Genomic DNA, 23,306 nt, shown 5'->3' with positions numbered 1-23,306 from the left:
ACACAATATGGTAAAAGCAATGGTGTTGTTCAAAAGTACAACTCGTCCCGCAAAAAACAAGCCCTCACATGGCCATATTGATGGAAAATTAAAAAAAGTTAAGGCTCTGGGAAGAAGGGTGAGCAAAAAACAAAAACGCAAAAACTGAAAAACCCAAGGTGGTAAAGGGGTTAATCACTTCAAAAAGTACAAATGGTTGAAAAAATATATGACTTATTGCTCAAGAACAGATGTATTATTTTGATTTAGAATCAAAATAACACATCTGTTCTTGAGCATCGCCATAATTGTACTGACCTGGAGAATCACAATGCCAGGTCAATGTATAATGACTGTTGTAAAAACAAAACCCCCCAAAAATGTCAAAATTATGTTTTCTCATAACTTCATTGCACTTGGAATTTTTTTTCCTGTTTTCAACTACATTTTATGGTGTCACTCAGAAGTACAACTCGTCTTACAAAAAAAATCAGGCCCTTAGACAGCTATGTGGATGGAAAAATAAAAAAAAGTTTTGGCCCTTGGAAGAAGGGGAGGAAAATACTAAAACGGATATTAGCCATGTCGGGAAGAGGTTAAAATTCTTTAGGGAGGGGAGTGGGTGGGTGAAGGGAAGAGCAGAGCTAGAGACAGACACAGGCATTCTGCTGCAAGTTCTTCTGAAAGGACAATTACAGTCCTCCGTAGAACTTCGTGAGTACCAACTGTCATCTCCTATCCCAATAAAGGGAAAATCTGTAGTCACTGAACACAGATTTTACCCGTGAATTGAGAATTTTTAATATAATGAATGATCAGTCCTGGAGGAGAAAGAAGCTAATTTCTCTATTGAGGTATGTTATTTTTTAAAATTTATTTTCACGTGTACTATTGATTTATGAAAAAAAAACAACGGTTACCCTTTTAAGAATGGTTTTAGGCTTTGGTAATACAAGACATGGTGAATGGGTACTAGACATTATGTGATCAGCGAGACATTATCCCAGAGGATAATTTTTGCGCAAATCAACTAAATTTGTACAATTTCTTAGATTGACCCATTATACCATCATTCATGTCTTTGAGGGTAATATGTTGTATTTTTCTCCAATAACCCCCACGACAGCGCCAAGGAGGAGGATGTCACCCCACCCTAATAGGGACAGGAAACACAAAGGGGTAAAATAGCCCCTCCCTCCAGTGATTTTCCTGTCCCTTATTGGGATGAAGAGGTCATCCAGGGTGCTCTGTGCCGGCAGCAGACACTCAGCATACTGTTTAACCGGGCAGCTGGGACCGAGCGGTATTCTCCTCCCTTTATGCTGCTCCCGTCTCCTCCCGGACTTGGGACCCCCATCCCCACCGAGTCCACGCCTGCGGGTAAGGTCCGGTGGATGCCGGGCTGGAGGCCTCCTCGAGCTCTCCAGCCCAGCTCCTCCCCCCTCTCAGGCGGCCTCCGGCGATCTCCATAGCGGGAGAGACGCGCGTCGGATCCCGGAAGTGACGCGGACCGCTGGATGATGTCACTTCCAGTCTGCGTTCCACCCTGGAACGCAGGAACCTAAAAATGGCTGGAAAGTGACGTGGGACGCCGAAACAGGGTCCCTTAGGTTACTTCCGGTTCGTTTAGGGCACACAGCAAAAAAAAAACAAAAAACAACAAACCGCAGGTGTTCCTCCTTCACAAATTGGACCAAGGGGGAGGAGCCTTCCCACCTTCCTCCCCAGGGAAAGAGGGAGAGCGCAGAGTCCACTCACCTATATAAGAGCACTGGACAGAAGACATCTAAGGTAGGACCTAATCCGTTTTGGATTTTATACACTGGATGGTCAGGAATCTATCTTCTCCATGTCTACGGAGCCCAGCGCGATTCACGTCCCGTTAAGTCTGGCACTGGAGGTCCTTTCGTAGGTGCAGGTTAGAATACATTAATTACCCTTCTCCCTCTTTTTTAGGGGGACAAAGATCCTGCACCAGGAAATAAGTCTAGCCGGAAGTGTGCTATATGTGCAAAAAAACTATCTTCTTCAAACAATATTTATGCCAAAAATGTACAGAGAAAATTATTAGGGAAGAGCAGCCGTCCCTCATAGACGAAATCAAGGGGATAGTCCATCAAGAGTTTCAATCTTCATTGGCCTCCTTTTCCCGATCCACTTCTGATTCGCCTCCAAAGGCTAAGAAGAAGAAGATTTCCCTGGAAGAAAAATGAGACTCGGACTCCCAGGACGAAATATCCCTTCCAGAAGACCTCATAGAGGAAGGTGAACTTAGCCCAGCAGAGGAAAGTCTGGAAAATCATAAATATTATTTCTCAACGGAATTTATGGAAGACCTCCTCACAGCAGTAAGAAGAACGATGGAGGTGGAAGAAGAGAAACCCACTAGATCAGTCCAGGAAGAGATGTTCGGTGGTCTCCGTTCAAAGAAAAAGATGGTGTTCCCGATACTTAAAAACATTCAGGACTTAATCCTGGACGAATGGGAAAATCCTGAAAGACGACTGAATACACCAACAGAATTGAAAGACAGGTTTCCGGTAAATGAAGAAACCTCAAAATGTTAGACCGAGATACCTAAGGTCGATATGCAGGTGGCAAGAGTCGCTAAAAAGACAATATTGCCATTCGAGGATTCGTCGCAACTGAAGGATTCTCTGGACCGCAAGATAGTCAGCCTTCTCAGGAAATCCTGGGAGACATAAGCAGCCCTTCTGACGTAATCTCCAAATGTGTTGTACGATCCATGTCGAGATGGCTCAACCAACTTGAAGAGCATCTGGCTATGGGCACATCCAGAGAAGAGATGCAAGCTTCCCTACCTTTATTGCAGAAGGCCACTGACTTTCTGCCAGTTGCTTCAGCGGAATCTGTGAGAGCCAGGGCAGCAGTCCTATCAAACTCCACAAGGCGAGCACTATGGCTGAAATCGTGGAACGGTGATGTACCATCCAAAATAAAACTCTGTTCCATTCCCTTCAGGGGAGAATATATGTTTGGCCAAGCCCTTGACAACCTCCTGGAGAAGGCGGCTGATAAAAAGAAATTCTTGCCAGAACCCAGACACTACAAGAAGACCCCCTTTCGCCCCCCTCAGGAGCAGAATCCCCAGTACAAGGGGAAAGGGAAGTCCGGTCGATGGAGCTACCCCAAAGGGGGGAAAGATAGGACTATTTTTTTCCCCAAAAGGACAGCAACAACAGAAGCTGTGACGCCAGAGCAGTAAGGAGACGAATCATGAAATACCTTCCCCAATGTCAAGATTTGCTCCAGTAAATGGGTCTTGAAAGCAATTCAAGAAGGGGTGAAGATCAAATTCTCCTGATATCCACCAAGAAAAGTGAGAATAACTCGTCTAACCTCTCCGAGATTAAAAACTGCCCTGATGTCCGGCCTAAGAAACCTGCTATCCTTGGGGGCTATTTCACCAGTCCCAAAAACAGAAAGACACACAGGCCACTATTCACGCCTGTTTATGATAAGAAAACCAAACGGCACTTACAGAATAATAATACATTTGAAACCCTTAAATTAATACATCATCTACCGAAGATTCAAAATGGAGTCCATCAAATCAGCAGTTCCCTTGATAGGACAAGAATATGTGATGGCAACCATTGACTTACAGGACGCATACTACCACGTCCCTATACATCCAACATACCGAAAATTTCTAAGATTTGCGGTGGTTCAAGAGAATCAGACGTTACATTTCCAATTCAACATATTGCCGATCGGAATATCCTCAGCACCAAGAATATTTACCAAAATTATGTCAGAGATAGTGGCTTCTATCAGAAAGGAGAAAATCTGCATCATTCCATACCTCGACGACTTCTTACTAGTAGGTCCCTCGGTGGCATCACTCTAGGAAGATCTGCAAAGGACAATCCAAATCCTGACCACCCTAGAGTGGTTGATAAATCATCAAAAATTAGACCTGGTCCCTGCCACAGAAAAAAAACGTTCCTGGGTGTTCTATTAGACTCCGCGAGACAAAACATCCTTCCTACCAAAGGACAAGCAGATACTTTTGAGATCCAAGATAACGAATCTGAAGACCCGGAACAAGGTGTCCCTAAGATTTGCCATGTCAGCCTGCATCCAATCCGTAGCCTGGGCTCAAGCTCACACCAGGGTATTGCAAACCCATATTCTCGCACAGTGGGACTGATCCACAGACTCCCTAAACAGGAAGATCATAATTCCTCATTAAGACATCCCTGTCATGGTGGCTCAGCCCAAGAAACCTAAGAACGGGTTCCATGGTCTCAGTTCCCTCTGATAAGTCACGGTAGACGCCAGCAAGACTGTATGGGGAGCCGTCGTCGCCCAAACCCCCTTCTGGACAGAAGAGACCAGAAGACAATCCTCCAACTTCCACGAATTAAAGGCAGTGGAGGAGGCACTCAAAATATCGTCTCCAATCATTGCGGGCAAACACGACTACCGTAGCTCACCTGTCCCATCAAGGGAGTACAAGATACAAGAATCTAAAAAGTATCTCAGCAAGAATATTCTTCTGGGCAGAAAGACCTCTTCGTTCCTTATCAGGTCTGCACATAAAAGGCTCAGACAACATCCAGGCTGATTTTCTGAGCAGAAGGAATATCCATCCGGGGGAATGGGAACTGAACTCAGACATTTTCCACATGCTGACCAGACGATGGGGTCGCCCGGAGGTGGACCTCTTCGCAAGATGCCAAAACACCAAGGCAGAAAAATACTTCTCCCTAGATCCAGACGACGTCGGCCTGGGGATAGATGCATTCGCTCACCCGTGGCGTTTCGATGTAGCTTACGCTTTTCCCCCAGTTCCATTGCTACCCAAGACCTTACAGAAAGTAAGGATCGAGGAGGTCAAGATAATCTTGATAGCCCCACTTTGGCCCAAAAGGAGCTGGTTCTGTGCACTAAACAGGCTAAGCATAGAAGGACCTCTCATTCTGCCAACAATCAAAAACCTTCTCCATCAGGGTCCAATACTCCATCCAGATCCAGAGAACCTCCATGTAGCGGCCTGGCTTCTGAGTTCACAATCCTGAAAGCCAAAGAACTCTCAGACCGAGTAACTCATACCCTACAATGAAGTAGGAAACAAATAACAAACTACATATACAGCAAGATAGTGAAGACCTTCCGAACGTGGTATAAACCAAATATGCCAGATCTTTGCCATCCTGACATGACCCAGATCTTGGATTTTCTACAAGAGGGGCTGGAAAAAGGCCTTAGACCCAGCACCCTCAAGGTACAGATAGCAGCGCTGAGTGCCTATTTCGACCAAAGCCTAGCCGAACATCGATGGGTAAAAAGATTCATGACAGCAGCTAATCGTCTGCGTCCCAGAATAATCAACCACGTTCCTTCCTGGGATCTTAATATCGTCCTTAAAGGTCTGACACTACCACCGTTTGAACCTTTGGCCTCAATAGAGCTGGATAAATTTGCCTGGAAAACACCTTTTCTAGTAGCAATTACCACGGCCAGGAGAGTGGGAGAAATCCAGGCCTTCTCAGTGAATGACCCGTATTTGAGAATCCTGGATGATAGGATTATTCTACAACTGGACCCATCTTTCTTACCAAAGGTGGTCTCAGACTTTCATAGATCACAGGAGATAATCCTGCCCTCCTTCTGTCAGAACCCAAAAAATAAAAGAGAAGAATTCCATTCTTTGGACATAAGACGGGTCGTTCTTCACTATCTCCAAAAAACAGAGGCCTGGAGGAAGGATCAGAGCTAGTGTTGAGCGAGTATGTTAACCCTTTCGCCGAGTATGCTCGAACCGAGCTCCGAGTATTTACAGCTGCTCGGTGATATGTTTGAATCACTCCCGTGTGCATGATTTTCAACTGTTTGACAGTTTTATTACATGGGTGGAATGTCTATTTCTTACACATTCCTCACATGTAATAAAGCTGTCAAACAGTTGCAAATCATGCACTCAGGAGCAATTCAAACATATCACCGAGCAGCTGTAAATACTCTGATCTCGCCCGAGCATACTCGGAACAGAATATACTCGCTCAACACTAATCAGAACCTCTTTATTCAGCCATCTGGTCAGAACAGAGGAAAGAAAGTCTCAATAGGTACCATTACTACTTGGATCAAGAAAGCAATTGTGGAATCCTATCAGATCCAAGATCTCACCGCCATAGAAGCTGAAAGCACACTCTACTAGAGCCATGTCCGTCTCCTGGGCAGAGAAGGCTAACGCTTCCCTCTAGCAGATATGTACAACAGCTACATGATCCTTGGTCCATACCTTCACCAAGCATTACAAATTTAATTTAACCCCTTTCTGACCCAGGGCGTATTAGTACATATCTGTGCCCTGGGCCTTATGGGCCTGATACGTATTAATACGCCCTGGCGATTTCGCCCGCACACAAGCTGTGTGGGCGAGATCGCCGCCGGGTGTCAGCTGATTGTCACAGTCCCGCACCGCTCCCGGCACATTAACCCTTGAAATGCTGCGATCAAAATCGATTGCAGCATTCCGGTGGCAAGAGGAGGTAAGCGCGATACTTACCTTCTCTGCCGGCGTCCAGCGGCATCTGAATCCGGTCCCGGATGTTGCCATGGTGACCAGACGTCATCATGACAACATCCGGGTCACCAGGAGGCAGGAAGTTGCTTTGGTCATGCGCAGTGCACGACCAAAGTAACTTCTCCCTGTGCAGCGCTGACAGGCTGCATGGCATAGGGAGCTGCAAAAAGTGAAAGTCCCATAGTGGGACAATGACAAGTAATAAAAATGTCAGAAAGTGAAAAAAAAAAAAAAAATTGTAAACATATTTTTTTAAAAAATATATATATTGTACCCATAAATAAATAATCTTATGAAAAAAAATAAACCAATAAAAGTACACATTAGGTATCGCTGCGTCCGGAACGACCTGACCTATAAAACTGTCCCACTAGTTAACCCCTTTAGTGAACACGGTAAAAAAAAAAAAACGAAACATAAAACGATGTTTTATCATCATACCGCCAAACAAAAAATGGAAAAAAACGCAATAAAAAAGACGAATGTAAATAAATTTGGTACCGCTGAAAACATCATCTTGTCCCACAAAAAACGAGCTGCAATACAGCTCCAACAGAAAAATAAAAAAGTTATAGCTCTCAGAATAAAGCGATGCAGAAACAATTCTTTTTTCTAGAAAAGTTTTTATTGTGTAAAAGCGCCAAAATAAAAAAAATTAAAAAATGCGGTACCGCTGTAAACGTACTGACCTGAAGAATAAAGCTACCTTATGAATTTTACCACACGCAGTACGGCATAAAAAAACAAACAAAAAAACAGTTCCTGAATTGTTGGCTTTTGTTTATTCTGCCTCCCAAAAATCGGAAAGCGATCAAAAAATGTCATTTGCCCGAAAATGGTACCAATAAAAACGTCAGCTTGTCCCGCAAAAAACAAGCTGTCACATGACTCTGTCGGCCGAAATATGGAAAAATTATAGCTCTCAAAATATGGCGATGCAAAAACTAGTCTTTGCAAAAAAATGCGTCTTTTAGTGTGTGACAGCTGTCAATCATAAAAACCCGATATGAATCTGGCATCGCTGTAATTGCACCGACCCGAAGAATAACGTCGTCTAATCACTTATACCACACAAGGAACGGAGTAAAAAAAGAAACTTTAGGGTTAGGGTTGGGCTAGGGTTAGGGTTGTGCTAGGGTTGGGCTAGGGTTTGGGTTAACTTTGGGCTAGGGCTAGGGTTTGGCTAGGGCTAGGGTTGGGCTAGGGCTAGGGTTGGGCTAGGGCTAGGGTTGGGCTAGGGTTAGGGTTAGGCTAAGGTTAGGGTTGGGCTAAGGTTGGGGTTGGGATTTTTTCAGAAGTAAAGAAAAAAAAATGACGACGATATGGCGACTAGTGAGTGCAAGTACTCGCTACTTGAGTTTGCATCGGGCGCTTGGGTATGCACCGAGTAAGGTGGGTGCTCGAGTGACATGCTCGAGTCTCCTCCCCAAATGTTTTGCAGCTGTTATACAGCCAAAAAAACCTTGTGGGGATTGCCTGCCATGCACGAGCGATCCCCGCATGTTTTTTTTTTTTGGGTGTCTAATAAAAAAACATGCCAGGCAGCGACTCGAGCATGTCACTTGAGCACCCGCGATACTTGGTGCATACCCTAGTACCTGATGCCAACTCAAATAGCGAGCACTTGCACTCAAGACTAATCACAACTTATTCAATATGATGACCTAATGTTATCAAATTCTGTGTCGTACCTCTGGGTTCAAAATGTTCACTATACCCCTTGATAAAATCCTGGAGGGGTGTAGCTTCCAAAATGGAGTCACTGGGGGGAGGGTGGGGTGGTTTCCACTATTCAGGCACATCAGGGACTCCCCAAACGCAACCTGTTACCCTTGTGAAAATGCAAAATTGGGGGCTGAAAAACATTTTTGTTGAAAAAATGTGAAAATGTTATTTTTACAGTTCAATGTTATAAACTTCTGTGAAGCACCTGGGGGTGCAAGGTGCTCACCACACATCTAGATAAGTTCCCTAAGGGGTCTAGTTTCCAAAATGGTGTCACTTGTGGGGGGTTTCCACTGTTTGTTCACATCAGGGGCACATCCGCTAATTATTCAATCAAATTTCACATTCAAAAAGTCAAATGGTGCTCCTACCCTTCCGAACTCTGCCGTGCCTCCAAACAGTGGTTTTCCCCCACATATGGGGAATCGGCTTACTCAGGAGAAATTGCACAACAAACTGCATGGTGCAATTTCTCCTGTTACCCTTAGGAAAATGCAAAATTGGGGGCTGAAAAACATTTTTGTTGGAAAAATGTGAACATTTTATTTTTACGACTCAATGTTATAAACTTCTGTGAAGCACCTGGGGGTTCAAGGTGCACATCACGCATCTAGATTAGTTCCCTAAGGGGTCTAGTTTCCAAAATGGTGTCACTTGTGGGGGGTTTCCACTGTTTAGGCACATCAGGGGCTCCCCAAACGCAACATGGCGTCCGCTAATTATTCAAGCAAATTTTACGTTCAAAAAGTCAAATGGCGCTCCTTCCCTTCCGAACCCTGCCGTGCGCCAAACAGTGGTTTTTCCTCACATATGGGGTATCTGCGTGCTCAGGGGAAATTGCACAATAAATTTTGGGGTCCATTTTTTCCTGTTACCCCTGCGAAAATAAAAAAATTTGGGTCTAAAGTAACATTTTTGTGAAAAAAGTTAAATGTTCATTTTTTTTTTCTTCCATATTCCAATAATTCCTGTGAAGCACCTGAAGGGTTAATAAACTTCTTGAATGTGGTTTTGAGCATCTTGAGGAGTGCAGTTTTTAGAATGGTGTCACTTTTGGGTATTTCTGTCATAAAGGCCCCTCAAAGTCACGTCAAATGTGATGTGGTCTCTAAAAAAAAAAAAAAAAAAAGGTTTTGTAAATTTTGTTGTTAAAATGAGAAATCGCTGGTCAACTTTTAACCCTTATAGCTCCCTACTAAAAAAAAAAAAAAATATTTTTGTTCCAAAATTGTGCTGATGTAAAGTAGACGTGGGAAATGTTATTTATTAACTATTTTGTGTGATATAGCTCTTTGATTTAAGGGTATAAAAATTTTAATTTTGAAAATTGCTAAATTTTCACCAAATTTCCGTTTTTTTTCACAATTAAACGCAAGTGCTATCGAAGAAATTTTACCACTATCATGAAGTACAATATGTCACGAAAAAACAGTCTCAGAATCAGGGGGATCCGTTGAAGCGTTCCAGAGTAATTACCTCATAAAGTGACAGTGGTCAGAATTGTAAAAATTGGCCTGGTCATTAACGTGCAAACCACCCTAGGGGGTAAAGGGGTTAATGTCCATTAAAGACTTGGCCTTTGGGCGGAAAGTGCTTCAGGCCATTGTCCCTCCCTAAACTTGAGTCTTTGGTACTCCTTGGTGCTGTCGTGGGGGGTTATTGGAGAAAATAGAATTAGACTTACCGGTAATTCGGTTTCTAATAACCCTCCACGACCGCACTGGTAATTCCCTCCCAGGCTTGGTTAGCCAAAAAATAATTTAATTTGAATAAGAGTAAATACACTGCTCAAAAAAATAAAGGGAACACTTAAACAACAGAATATAACTACAAGGAAATCAAACTTCTGTGAAATCAAACTGTCCACTTAGGAAGCAACACTGATTGACAATCAATTTCACACGCTGTTGTGCAAATGGAATAGACAATAGATGGAAATTATTGGCAATTATCAAGACACCCTCAATAAAGGAGTGGTTCTGCAGGTGGGGACCACAGACCACATCTCAGTACCAATGCTTTCTGGCTGATGTTTTGGTCACTTTTGAATGTTGGTTGTGCTTTAACACGCGTGGTAGCATGAGACGGACTCTACAACCCACAGAAGTTGCTCAGGTAGTGCAGCTCATCCAGGATGGCACATCAATGCGAGCTGTGGCAAGAAGGTTTGTTTTGTCTGTCAGCGTAGTGTCCCGAGACTGGAGGCGCTACCAGGAGACAGGCCAGTACACCAGGAGACCTGGAGGGGGCCATAGGAGGGCAACAACCCAGCAGCAGGACCTCTACCTCCGTTTTTGTGAAAGGAGGAACAGGAGGAGCACTGCCAGAGCCGTGCAAAATGACCTCCAGCAGGCCACAAATGTGCATGTGTCTGCACAAACGGTTAGAAACCGACTCCATGAGGGTGGTATGAGGGCCCGACGTCCACAGATGGGGGTTTTGCTCACAGCCCAACACCGTGCAGGACGCTTGGCATTTGCCACAGAACACCAGGATTGGCAAAGTGGCCAATGGCGCCCTGTGCTCTTCACAGATGAAAGCAGGTTCACACTGAGCAAATGTGACAGAAGTGACAGAGTCTGGAGACGCCGTGGAGAGCGATCTGCTGCCTGCAACATCCTTCAGCATGACCGGTTTGGCAGTGGGTCAGTAATGGTGTGGGGTGGCATTTCTTTGGAGGGCCGCACAGCCCTCCATGTGCTCGCCAGAGGTAGCCTGATTGCCTTAAGGTACCGAGATGAGATCCTCAGACCCCTTGTGAGACCATATGTTGGTGAGGTTGGCCCTGGGTTTCTCCTAATGCAGGGCAGTGCCAGGCCTCATGTGGCTGGAGTGTGTCAGCAGTTCCTGCAAGATGAAGGCATTGAAACTATGGACTGGCCCGCCCATTCCCCAGACCTGAATCTGATTGAGCACATCTTGGACATCATGTCTCGCTCCATCCACCTATGTCACATTGCACCATAGACTGTCCAGGAGTTGGCGGATGCTTTAGTCCAGGTCTGGGAGGAGATCCCACAGGAGACCATCCGCAACCTCATCAGGAGCATGCCCAGGCGTTGTAGGGAGGTCATACAGGCACGTGGAGGCCACACACAATACTGAGCCTCATTTTGACTTGTTTTAAGCACATTACATCAAAGTTGGATCAGCCCGTAGTGTGTTTTTTCACTTTAATTTTGGGGGTGACACCAAATCCAGGCCTCCATTGGTTAATAAATTTGATTTCCATTGATGATTTTTGTGTGATTTTGTTGTCAGTACATTCAACTTTGTACAGAACAAAGTATTCAATGAGAATATTTCATTCATTCAGATCTAGGATGTGTTTATTTGAGTGTTCCCTTTATTTTTTTGAGCAGTGTATAATTTGAAGCATCCATACTTGTTTGGTCCTTTATAAAACACTGGAGGGAGGATAAGGGAGGGGCTATTTGACCTCTTTGTGTTTCATGTCCCTATTAGGGTGGGGTGACATCCTCCTTGGTGCTGTCGTGGAGGGTTATTAGAAACCAAATTACTGGTAAGTCTAATTCTATTTTTTCGGAGTATGTTGGTACTGGCTGGCCAGGGCCTTTTTCATGGTAAAATATTTATTTTTGTTTCATTAGTTTAAAGGGAATTTTCATTCTTCTTGTGATATTTTTTAAATTATTTTTTCAGCTTATTTAGATCAAACCATTTGCTGTTTGCATGCTTTTGTGTATTTTTTGCCTCCCATACTTTTAATTTTTACCAATACACCATTGTAAGCTCTAAGAAATTACAAGTGAGAACAAAATCTATTTAAAATAGAAAATAATACAGCAGTGAAGTATCGTGGAAAAATTGGCAAAAGGAAATTTTTAAAATACTATATTGTATGGATTTTGCACGAATGTCAGGTTGTTGCAGTCGGATCTGTGCTCATCAGTGTCACTTTGTGCTACCCTTCTATCGAATTTTGTCACATAATACAGTGCCGGCCAAAAGTATTGGCACCCCTGCAATTATGTCAGATAATACTCCGTTTCTTCCTGAAAATGATTGCAATCACAAATTCTTTGATATTATTATCTTCATTTAATTTGCTTGCAAGGAAAAAACACAAAAGAGAATGAAGCAAAAATCAAATCATTGATCATTTCACACAAAACTCCAAAAATGGGCCAGACAAAAGTATTGGCACCCTCAGCCTAATACTTGGTTGCACAACCTTTAGCCAAAATAACTGCGAACAACCGCTTCCGGTAACCATCAATGAGTTTCTTACAATGCTCTGCTGGAATTGTAGACCATTCTTCTTTGGCAAACTGCTCCAGGTCCCTGATATTTGAAGGGTGCCTTCTCCAAACTGCCATTTTGAGATCTCTCCACAGGTGTTCTATGGGATTCAGATCTGGACTCATTGCTGGCCACCTTAGAAGTCTCCAGTGCTTTCTCTCAAACCATTTTATAGTGTTTTTGGAAGTGTGTTTTGGGTCATTGTCCTGCTGGAAGACCCATGACCTCTGAGGGAGACCCAGCTTTCTCACACTGGGCCCTACATTATGCTGCAAAATTTGTTGGTAGTCTTCAGACTTCATAATGCCATGCACACGGTCAAGCAGTCCAGTGCCAGAGGCAGCAAAGCAACCCCAAAACACCAGGGAACCTCCGCCATGTTTGACTGTAGGGACCGTGTTCTTTGCTTTGAATGCCTCTTTTTTTTTTCCTGTACACTCTGTTGATGCTTTTTCCCAAAAAGCTCTACTTTTGTCTCATCTGACCAGAGAACATTCTTCCAAAACGTTTTAGGCTTTCTCAGGTAAGTTTTGGCAAACTCCAGCCTGGCTTTTTTATGTCTCGGGGTAAGAAGTGGGGTCTTCCTGGGTATCCTACCATACAGTCCCTTTTCATTCAGACGCCGACGGATAGTACGGGTTGACACTGTTGTACCCTCGAACTGCAGGGCAGCTTGAACTTGTTTGGATGTTAGTCGAGGTTCTTTATCCACCATCCGCACAATCTTGCGTTGAAATCTCTCGTCAATTTTTCTTTTCCGTCCACATCTAGGGAGGTTAGCCACAGTGCCATGGGCTTTAAACTTCTTGATGACACTGCGCACGGAAGACACAGGAACATTCAAGTCTTTGGAGATGGACTTGTAGCCTTGAGATTGCTCATGCTTCCTCACAATTTGGTTTCTCAAGTCCTCAGACAGTTCTTTGGTCTTCTTTTTTTTCTCCATGCTCAATGTGGTACACACAAGGACACAGGACAGAGGTTGAGTCAACTTTAATCCATGTTAACTGGCTGCAAGTGTGATTTAGTTATTGCCAACACCTGTTAGGTGCCACAGGTAAGTTACAGGTGCTGTTAATTACACGAATTAGAGAAGCATCACAAGATTTTTCAAACAGTGCCAATACTTTTGTCCACCCCCTTTTTTAGGTTTGATGTGGAATTATATCCAATTTGGCTTTAGGACAATTCTTTTTGTGTTTTTTCATTGAAGACAAATTAAATGAAGATAATAATACCAAAGAATTTGTGAGTGCAATCATTTTCAGGAAGAACCTGAGTATTATCTGACAGAATTGCAGAGGTGCCAATACTTTTGGCCACCACTGTATGTGCATACATTTTTTTGCCCTTTCAGAGATGAAGAAAAAAAAAAAGATTAATCTGCTGTTTGACTTTTTATTTATGGCATGACATTGTGTGAGCATCTTTTTTACACTAATGGGACAGAATAAACAATAACATTTAGTCACTTAACTTGCAGTACTAAATGACCGCCAATCATTCTTGTTTGCTGATTGGCGATCGATTTATTATCATATTGACAGGCAGACCACATTTACTATGTGCACAGAATGATTAGTAATAGATCTGACCTTAATCTCGACAGCGCAAGTCCAGTTTACACAGTATGATATGAGCAATGATCATATACAAAAACCAAATGATTCTTCCGATGACCGAAGCGTGTTGCTCTTTTCCGATAATCTTGCAGTATAAATTCACCTTTATTTTAAGTGATTCTCTCTTGTTTTTTTTTCTCCATTTAGCCCAGACCAATACCGTGACTTCTCTACAGTTTACTGCCTAGAGATCTTTGGCTCTTACAGATGGAGATGCTCAGCCTCTATATAGCAAAAACAATCTGTAAAACCTGATGGCATTCTTTGCTCACCTTGCAATCTCTGGTACCCCATGTTTCAAGAATTCTCGGAGTTCAGTCTTCCAGAGAGTGAATAAATAGAGGGCTGGCTGTGCATGAACCTGGCCATATGGCATGACACACCTATCAGTCATTTATGGAATATCTGGTCATTAAAGGGGTTGTCCACTACTTGGACAACCCCTTCTCAAGAACTATATTTCCCCCATGTAAAATTATAACAGCTTTTACTTACGTCTGAGATGGGTGCAGTTCCATCGATGTTGGGGTTTGCTCTTCCAGGGCTCACTTGGCATTGTAAAGTCTCACGAGCCCCGGGAGATCCAGTGCCGACATCTCTGGGATGGCACACTGTGGCTGCAGATTTATTTTGTATGTTGTCATTCAATACCCAAACATATCTAGGTGTAAGTAAGAAGGCTGAATTCACACAAATCGCTTTAATGTATTTTTCAATGCGTTTCAGTGCATTGTTTTATTAAAAAAAATTAAGACCACAAGTGTGTTTTCGTGCAGTTATTTTTTTTCATGTGAATGTCAATGCATATCACTCACCAAAATCCGTATAAAAAGCTGTCTTGCAATAGAAAAGCCGCATTGCCCTTCATACAGCCATAGATGTGAAAATATCTCTAATAAATTGTCACTTACTGAAGCAGTTTTCTAACGGAATCCACAGTAGGTGACCACACATGGGTTACCCCTATTTTATAGAGGTAATCTGCTGTAATTCCACTTCAGAAGTAGAAGGATTAGTCTCTGATTACTGCTACCCAGTTTAGTAGTTCTGTCACTTATTCCAGCGCGCCAAACTTTTAGAAAGTGTCAACAAAACAGGCTGCAATATAAGGGCTCATTCACACGTCAGTTTTTCTTGTATGAGTTCTTTCCATCATTTTCATGGATAGAACTCATGCTAATTATAGTCTATGGAGCCATTTACATGTCTGTGTTTTCTTGCGGACCGGGTGGTCCTCCACAACATGAAGACTTGTCCAATTTTTTTTTTTCAACAAAATTTTATTGAAGGATTTAACAATATAATCCACAGAATACAGATAAAACTTTAAAGCAAATGTATGTTTAATTGGGGTGCAACCAGGAAGACTGACATACAAAGGACAAGAGGGTATGGGATAGGCAAGAAAGGGGGTGAGAGGAGGGCGTCCGAGAAGAGATGGCATATTAAATCTAAATCCAGTGTAGTGACTCAGGATAAGTCGGGAGAGTTTGGAGCATGTAGGCATAAAGGAGAAGCAAAGGGGGTGTGGTTGGCGTATTCTGCCCACGGGAGCCAAATTTTCTCAAATTTTGGGACTTTATCCAAGAGTAGGGTATGTTTTTTGTTGATCATATACCAGGTAAGGCGCCTCTTAACTTCAAATCTTTCCAGACTAGACTTTTTCGAGGCCATTGCTATGGTCTGTTTAGCAGCTATAAATATGAAGGAAATGAGGGCTTGGGTATGGTTAGGAGTGCTAGGAATATGTTTATTGAGCAGGGCCTCCCAAGGGTTTTTCTTGAGGCTAATGTTTGTGACTGAGAAAATTAGTTGGTATACTCTAATCCAGAATCTATGTACTATTGGCTATAGCCACCAAATATGGTACATATCTCCTGCAACCCCTAAAGCATCTGGAAGAGTAATTAGGGACCGCTATGGCCACTCTAGCTGGAGTCAGGTACCACCTGGTCAGCACTTTATAATTTGTTTCCAGCATTAGGGTATTCAGGAGACCTCCTGTTGAAGAGGACCAAATCTGGGACCAATCAGAGTCAGATAGGATAGAGCCAATATCAGATTCCCAGCAAGAAATATAGGTTAGATTACGTCTGTGTGAGGTATAATTAATATAGGAATAAAGGAGGGAAATTGTACCTAGGGCATGTGGGTTTTGGCGGCACCTTTGTTCAAAAGGAGTAAAAGTATATGGTGCGGTAGAGTTTCTCAACAGAGAAATGACAAAAGTTGTAAAATAACAGAATATTTCTTTAGGGGGAAGTTTATATTTGTCTTGAAGGACTGGAAATGGGATGATACCATCTACATTAAATAAGTGATGAATTCTAGTAATCTCGTCTATAATCCATAGTTGAAAATATGGGAGGGGCTCTTTGCCTGGCGGAAACTGGGTAACCCCAAAGTGGGGCTAGAGGTAAAAAGGGAGAGATTAAGTTAGGATTATTTTAAAGAGTCCCAAATTTTAAGCGAATGTGAGATCAAATTTGTAATGTGTTTTCGCTGGTTAGGGAGAGACCAAAGTAAAGAATCTAAAGTAAGAGGCTGAGATTCTGGAGCCTCTACAGAAAGCCATAATGGGGGTTCAGAATAGGCATAGTACAAAGTTAATTGAGCTAACTGGACTGCTTGGTACTATTTAGGGAGGTTAGGGACTCCCAATCCTCCTTTCAGGCGGTGGCGACAAAGGGTAGCTCTGTTAACCCTAGGAAGGCCCCCCTCCAATCAAAGGTGTTTTCTAGCTGATGCATTTGTTTGAGGTAGTGTGATTGGACAGGGATAGGCAGAACTCAAAAGAGATATAGTATTTTAGGAAGAAAGGTAATTTCGATTGCATGGATGCGACCTAGCCAAGAGAGGTGCTGCTTCTCCCATGTTTGGAGAAGCGAGCAGAGTTTACGAAGCATTTGGGGGTAGATTACTGAAAAAATGGTATCTAAACTGCATGTTAATTTCACCCCTAAGTAGTCAAGATGATTAGGGGCCCATTGAAAGGGGAAGTTTTGTTTAAGCTGGGAGACTATGGCAATAGGGAGGCAGATATTCATGGTGTAAGATTTTGTTTGATTTATTTGTAAGGCAGAAATTTCTTTGAATTTGCTAAAAGAGTGGAGTAGGGCACATAAACAAGATTGCAGGGCAGTTAGAAGGAGCAAAATGTCATCTGCAAACATAAAAAGTTTATGGGAAACTGACACAATTTCCATCCCTTGTATGTCCAGATGGGAGCGAAGATGAATAGCTCATGGTTCGATTGTAAGGAGAAATAGCGGTGATAAGGGGCATCCTTGACGGATACCTCTATATTAATAGGGAAAAATTTTGAGGAAAAGCCATTATAGCGAACGCAGGCCGAGGGGGGACTGTATAGGGCATAGATCCACGAGAGGAACTGGTTAGGAAATTTCCATTTCCGCAAGACGGCAAACAAATATGGCCACGATATAGAATCAAAGTCTTTCTTAATGTCAAGTGAATACATACAAGCTATTTTTTACGTTGTTTGCAGTGGTGCAGAAGGTGGGCAATCCTGCGTATATTATGACGCTTATCTATGGGGTAATAAGCCAAATTGATCTCTGTGGAGAGCCAAGCCCTGAGTTTAGGCGTTGGAATAGTATTTTTGCTTTGAGCTTGAGATCTATATTAATCAGAGATATCGGTCTGTAGTTATACCATAATGTATAGTCTGAATTTGGTTTAGGAATCATAGAAATTGCTGCAAATAGGGATGATGCCCCTGGTTTATATCCATCTCTCATAGAATTGAAGTAACTAGTTAGTAAAATGGGGGATTAGAATAGAAGCGTACTTCTGTAAATCCGCCTGGGCCTGGTTTCTTTTTAATCTTTAGTTGTTGAATTGCTTATTCTATTTCTGAAGGGGTGATAGCTTGATTAAGAAGATCAGTTAAATTAGAACAGAGGAAAGGAAGAGAAATATAATTTAAGAAGGTTTCTATTTTATTTGTATTTTTAGAAGAAGTATCACTATATAGCCCTTCTAGTTTCTGTTGGAACATTGTGGGTTGGACGTTAGGCCAGAGGTTGTTCGTAAGCTTATAGGGGTGCAAGGCATGAGGAGGCATTTTAATCGTCGGGCCAGGTTGGAATTATTTTTGTTGTTGGCATAAAAGTGTTGTTTGGACCAGAGAATAGCACGATCCGCATTTTCAGAAAGGCAGAGATCCAATTCAGCGCGAGCGTGTGTGAGGGCACGATATGTTATAGGAGAAGGTAAGCTCTTCAATTGAGACTCCAAGACTGACACCTTCTCAAGAGCAGCTATTTTAGTGCATCTATCTTTCTTTTTACGAGAGGTTTCTTGTATACAAAATCCTCTCAATACTATCTTGTGAGCCTCCCAGAGAGAGAGAGAGAGAGAGAGGGGTGAAGAGGCTGACTGGGTGATGATAGAAAAATATTCCTCCAGATGTTTTTTTAGGCTGTGGGCAATCTCAGGATGAAAGAGTAAGCAGTCGTTTAAAGTCCAATTGAAAGAGCGAGGACCTGGATATAGGGAAGAGCAAGAAAGTATAATTGAGGAGTGATCCGACCAAGGAGTGGATAGAATAGAAGCGTTTGTGACATTGGGTATGAACGATGAGTGGACAAAAATATGGTCTATTCCAGTATAAACTACATGGCATGGGGAAAAGTATGTAAAATCTTTGACAGAGGGTTGTCGTTCCCCCCAGGAGTCTATCCAGTTGTATTGAGAAAGAAACATCTCAACAGCAACAGAATCTGTAGAGAGAGAGGATGACGAGGGAGCTGGGAGTTGAGGGTCTGAAGATTTATCAAGGGCAACATTTAATATACAGTTTGAGTCTCCACAGAGTAATGTGGCACTCGAAAACCAGACTTAAAAGATAGGAGAAAAAAGAGGATTAATGGGTGTTGGGAGCATAATAAGAAACTGTTGTAATAATCTCGTCTGAAATTGAACCTGTTACCAATAGTTAACGGCCTTCCTTATCAGCAACTAAAGACTTGAAAATAAAACGGACTGACTTCTTAAAACCGATGGCAACCCCTTTAGTTTTGTTTGGGGCATTTGCTTTATAGAATTGTGGGTAGGAAGGGGATAGAAAATTCGGGTTTGATGTGGTGGAGAAATGCACATCAGCTTGCTGGGATTTATAATATCGAAAGGCTTAAGTTCGTTTGTGCGGAGAATTAAGACTGCACACATTGTGAGATAAAAACGTTAAAGGCATGATGTAATGGATAATAAAAATACATATGAATAACTCCATATTTGACCTGTAAGCAAGAGCGTCACACTGGTAATGGTGGAACAATATGGTAGAATTCGGGTAGATGAAGGGGATAGGGGATGAAATGGGTAAAGAAACTGGCATAAATTTGGCTAGGAGAGTGAAGCTGAATGGAAGGGGGGGGGGGCGGCAGCTGTTGGTATTGTCTACGCATATAGTGCAGAGCAGCAGTGTGTAGTAACACTGAAGGAACATAGGGGCGCAGGGAGCAACGCGTATAATATATAGTACTGATAGAGAAATAGGAGGAAGGATCTAGGGTGAACTGGAGGTAATTAACAGGCCGACAGCCTAACAATGTAAATTTCGTAACAGGTTAATTTATATAATGGTGAAGGTCCCTTAACTTGGAGGACCTGCAAGTAGTTAGGGTTTTTAAAAAAGGGTATACGGGCATTGGGACTGAGTAAGAAAGCAAAAGGGAAATGACCAGAAGAGGTTATGTATAACAACATGGAAAACCAGAAGCCAGATTACAGATCAACAATCATTAAATAGATAAACTTCATAAGTTTGTCATAACTTAACAGTAAGCAGGCTGAGAAGGCAATAGGGCTCTATACAAAAACTCAGCTATAGAGTTATAAAGTCTTTGTTCGATAAAACTACTAAAAGTCACTTATCTTACTCAAGTGATGGACAAGAATGTGGAGAATAGCTGAGGTTGTAAGACCAATGCAGAACAGTCCTCCAGTCTCTGATGTATGATGTCCTGGACCGAAAGTTTGAAAAAAATCTGGAAATGAGAAAAACTGTATAACAAAATACAGGTAACTATGAGCTAAAACAGCTTAAGTGTGTAGTAAGTAAGACTAATGAATTAAAATTTGTTGATTAACGAATTACATTAGCAAACTAACGATAGCCAAAGTGAATACGCAAAAATATATGGTACGCATAATCTAGGGCCGTCTCAAGTATGCGCAAAAACAGGGGCAACGGTCTCAAGTTCAAGGAGGAGTAGGTGGATCATGTGGTCTGGAGTGGCGACCTTTAACTTGCTGTGAAGGTGTAGGGGATGAAGAAGAGAGCTCAAGATCCAAAAGGCGCAATTTAGCAAAGCAATGTTTTACCCCCTTTGGAGATAGGACTGTGTAGACCATATCAAGGTGTGTGAAAGATAGCTTGAATGGAAACCCCCAACAGTACTTGATGTTTTTAGCTCGTAGGACTTTCAGGTTTGGCTTCATGGCTGTTCTTTTGGCTATTGTAGAGGGAGCCAGATCTGGAAAAAGTTCCTAGGAGTGTCCTTGAAATTTAAGGGGTGAGGAATTACTTGCTGCTTGAAAAATTTGTTCTTTTGTTTTAAAGAAATGTATTTTGAGGATAATATCACAAGCTGGTCCGTTAGTTCTACTTTTGGTAAGGGCTCTGTGAATACGATCCATTTCTAAATAATCTATATAGAGTGCAGGCAGAAGTTCTTGAGGGCTGTAGCTGTTGATTGAAGATCCGTGATCATCTCGGGCAAGCCTCTAATGTAAATGTTGCTCCTGTGAGCACGGTTTTCATAATCTTCCAACTTATTATTTAAAGAATAAAATTTCTTCTTGTACCATTTCTAGCTCTCTTTCATGGGTAGCTAGGCTTGTAGAGTTAGAATCCGTTCTATCTATCCTCTAGGTCGGAAGTTCTAGAAACCAGTTCCTTTGAAAGTCCCTTAGTCAGCTTATCGGACATTTTAGAAACTTCTGATTGAAGGATTAATTGGAATTGTGAGAGGAGTGCTGCTTGGTCTGGGGTGGCAGTGCTCATGGCTCTGGGTGAAAACATAATATGCGTTGAGCCCTGCGGGTATTAGAGGGCTGGGGTTAAGTCATCACGAAAGTCACTGGTTGTAACCCGCTAGAAATTATGTAGTTAGGCAAATGTAGCTCCAGAACAGAAAAACGAATCAGACTGCACAGTCACAGAGCAATATCAATAGGAGCCTGTTATCTTGTTAATATATGCAGTTTTATAAAGTAGTCACTAGATGTCGGTGGGATGCTGTTGATTTAGATGATGAAACTTGAAAAAGAAAATGAAACCAGAGTCCCTAGAATTTCAAAGAAGTGCGGGGGGGGGGGGGACTTGGCTTGTCACAGGGAGGCTAAGCAGCAGCAATCATTACACTGGGGGACTTCTTTTATCTTTTTCAAAAAAGAGGACCAGAGTCCAAAGCACAGGCCGCAAAGGTCGACAACAGAGGCCCCACCGGGCAGCCCACGGTCCTTAGGTAGATCCCAAGGGCAATTGACCATCCCCACGCAGAAAAGTGCAGCTGGGTTGAGGGGGGCCACCGCTGCAGCGTGCGGTCACCTCCCTATGTGCGCTGGTCCAGGCACACATGCATGTTATCCAACACCCGGTCTCCCATGTGGCAGGCCCCAGGGGGAATCCCCAAGGAAGCTCACCTCCGAGTCTCTCGCCCGAACTTCAGGCTCCACCGTCATCAAGGTGAGCCAGCGCAGTCAGGTTGCCTAATGCGGAGGTCCGAAGTGTCTGCCCTGGCAGCTACATTCTGCCAGCCCCTGCACTGGGAGTCGGCCATTCTCTGAGCCGGCTGTCAAGCTGACAGCCGGCTCAGAGAAGCTGCAGTGCACTGGCTCCCAGTGTGCAATTGTATTCACATCTTTCAGACACTGGCACAATTGAAGCTGTGACTGCCGGGTCAGAGCGACGCCAGCAGTGTTGTAATGCACACGCCCGGGCTGAGCGGCGTGTGTGTGATTCCACTGGACCGTGCCGGAGAGTGAAAGCCTGGAGGTGCGTAACTAGGTATTCACCCGATCCGACCAGGGTCGCACGACTGCATACGACGCCAGTGCACCAAGGAGGAACCGAGCAGAGGGACCAGGTGCTACTCCAGGACAGACCCCGGACACGGCTGTTGACCCACACGGGGGAATACAGGAACAGACTGGTTAGGCTGGCACACAGACTGGTGGGAATAGGCAGGCACGACTGGTATGCAGGCAGGCGGGTATGCAGGCAGGGGGGTACAGGCAAGCACGGCTAGAGTGCAGACAGGAAGGCACTAGCAGGTAGGAACACAGGCGGGATAGGACCCTGTACACACTGGGACTCTGGAACAGAACCACAGATGTGGCAGACAAACACAGCAGAGTGAGGCCGCCCAGAGAGGTGAGCGAGAGCAGGGCAGGACGAGACCGCCCGGAGCGGTGAGCGAGAGCAGAGCAGGACGAGACCGCCCGGAGCGGTGAGCGAGAGCAGAGCAGGACGAGACCGCCCGGAGCGGTGAGCGAGAGCAGAGCAGGACGAGACCGCCCGGAGCGGTGAGCGAGAGCAGAGCAGGACGAGACCGCCCGGAGCGGTGAGCGAGAGCAGAGCAGGACGAGACCGCCCGGAGCGGTGAGCGAGAGCAGAGCAGGACGAGACCGCCCGGAGCGGTGAGCGAGAGCAGAGCAGGACGAGACCGCCAGGAGCGGTGAGCAAGAGCAGAGCAGGACGAGACCGCCAGAAGCGGTGAGCAAGAGCAGAGCAGGACGAGACCGCCAGAAGCGGTGAGCAAGAGCAGAGCAGGACGAGGCCGCCTGGAGTGGTGAGCAAGAGCAGGACGAGACCGCCAGGAGCGGTGAGCAAGAGCAGAGCAGGACGAGACCGCCAGAAGCGGTGAGCAAGAGCAGAGCAGGACGAGGCCGCCTGGAGCGTTGAGCAGAGCAGGACGAGACCACCTGGAGCGGTGAGCAAAGGGTCAGAGCTGAGCGAGACTGCCGGAGCAGTGAGCAAAAGGGTCAGAGCGGAGCAAGGCTGCTGGAGCAGTGAGCAAAAGGGTCAGAGCGGAGCAAGGCTGCCGGAGCAGTGAGCAAGGCAGAGCAGGCTAGAACCGCCAGAGCAGTGAGCAAGGCAGAGCAGGGGGGACAGGGCTCAGTTCACATGG

At 44.0% G+C, this 23,306-nt stretch overlaps 1 long non-coding RNA gene across 3 annotated transcripts in view; it reads right to left on the bottom strand.

Moving 5' to 3' along the window:
- LOC141257821 (uncharacterized) overlaps positions 1 to 23,306 on the bottom strand; it is a 51,838-nt gene that overhangs the window by 2,533 nt on the left and 25,999 nt on the right. The window contains exons 2-4 of one of the 3 annotated variants that reach the window (XR_012318110.1): positions 20,052 to 20,159; positions 14,641 to 14,806; positions 9,240 to 9,368 (exon numbers count right to left, since the gene is read on the bottom strand). This is a non-coding gene — a long non-coding RNA (uncharacterized lncRNA). The remainder of the gene's footprint in view (positions 1 to 9,239; positions 9,369 to 14,640; positions 14,807 to 20,051; positions 20,160 to 23,306) is intronic. The other 2 variants (XR_012318111.1, XR_012318112.1) reach the window with 2 other exon arrangements.

This window comes from Phyllobates terribilis, unplaced genomic scaffold (genome assembly GCF_046119375.1).
Source record: "Phyllobates terribilis strain yellow unplaced genomic scaffold, ASM4611937v1 Scaffold_3__8_contigs__length_932513732, whole genome shotgun sequence".
In the NCBI taxonomy this organism is placed as follows: Eukaryota; Metazoa; Chordata; class Amphibia; order Anura; family Dendrobatidae; genus Phyllobates; species Phyllobates terribilis.
Note: the sequence above shows the minus strand (reverse complement) of the source record. Positions and strands in the feature narration are given on the sequence as shown.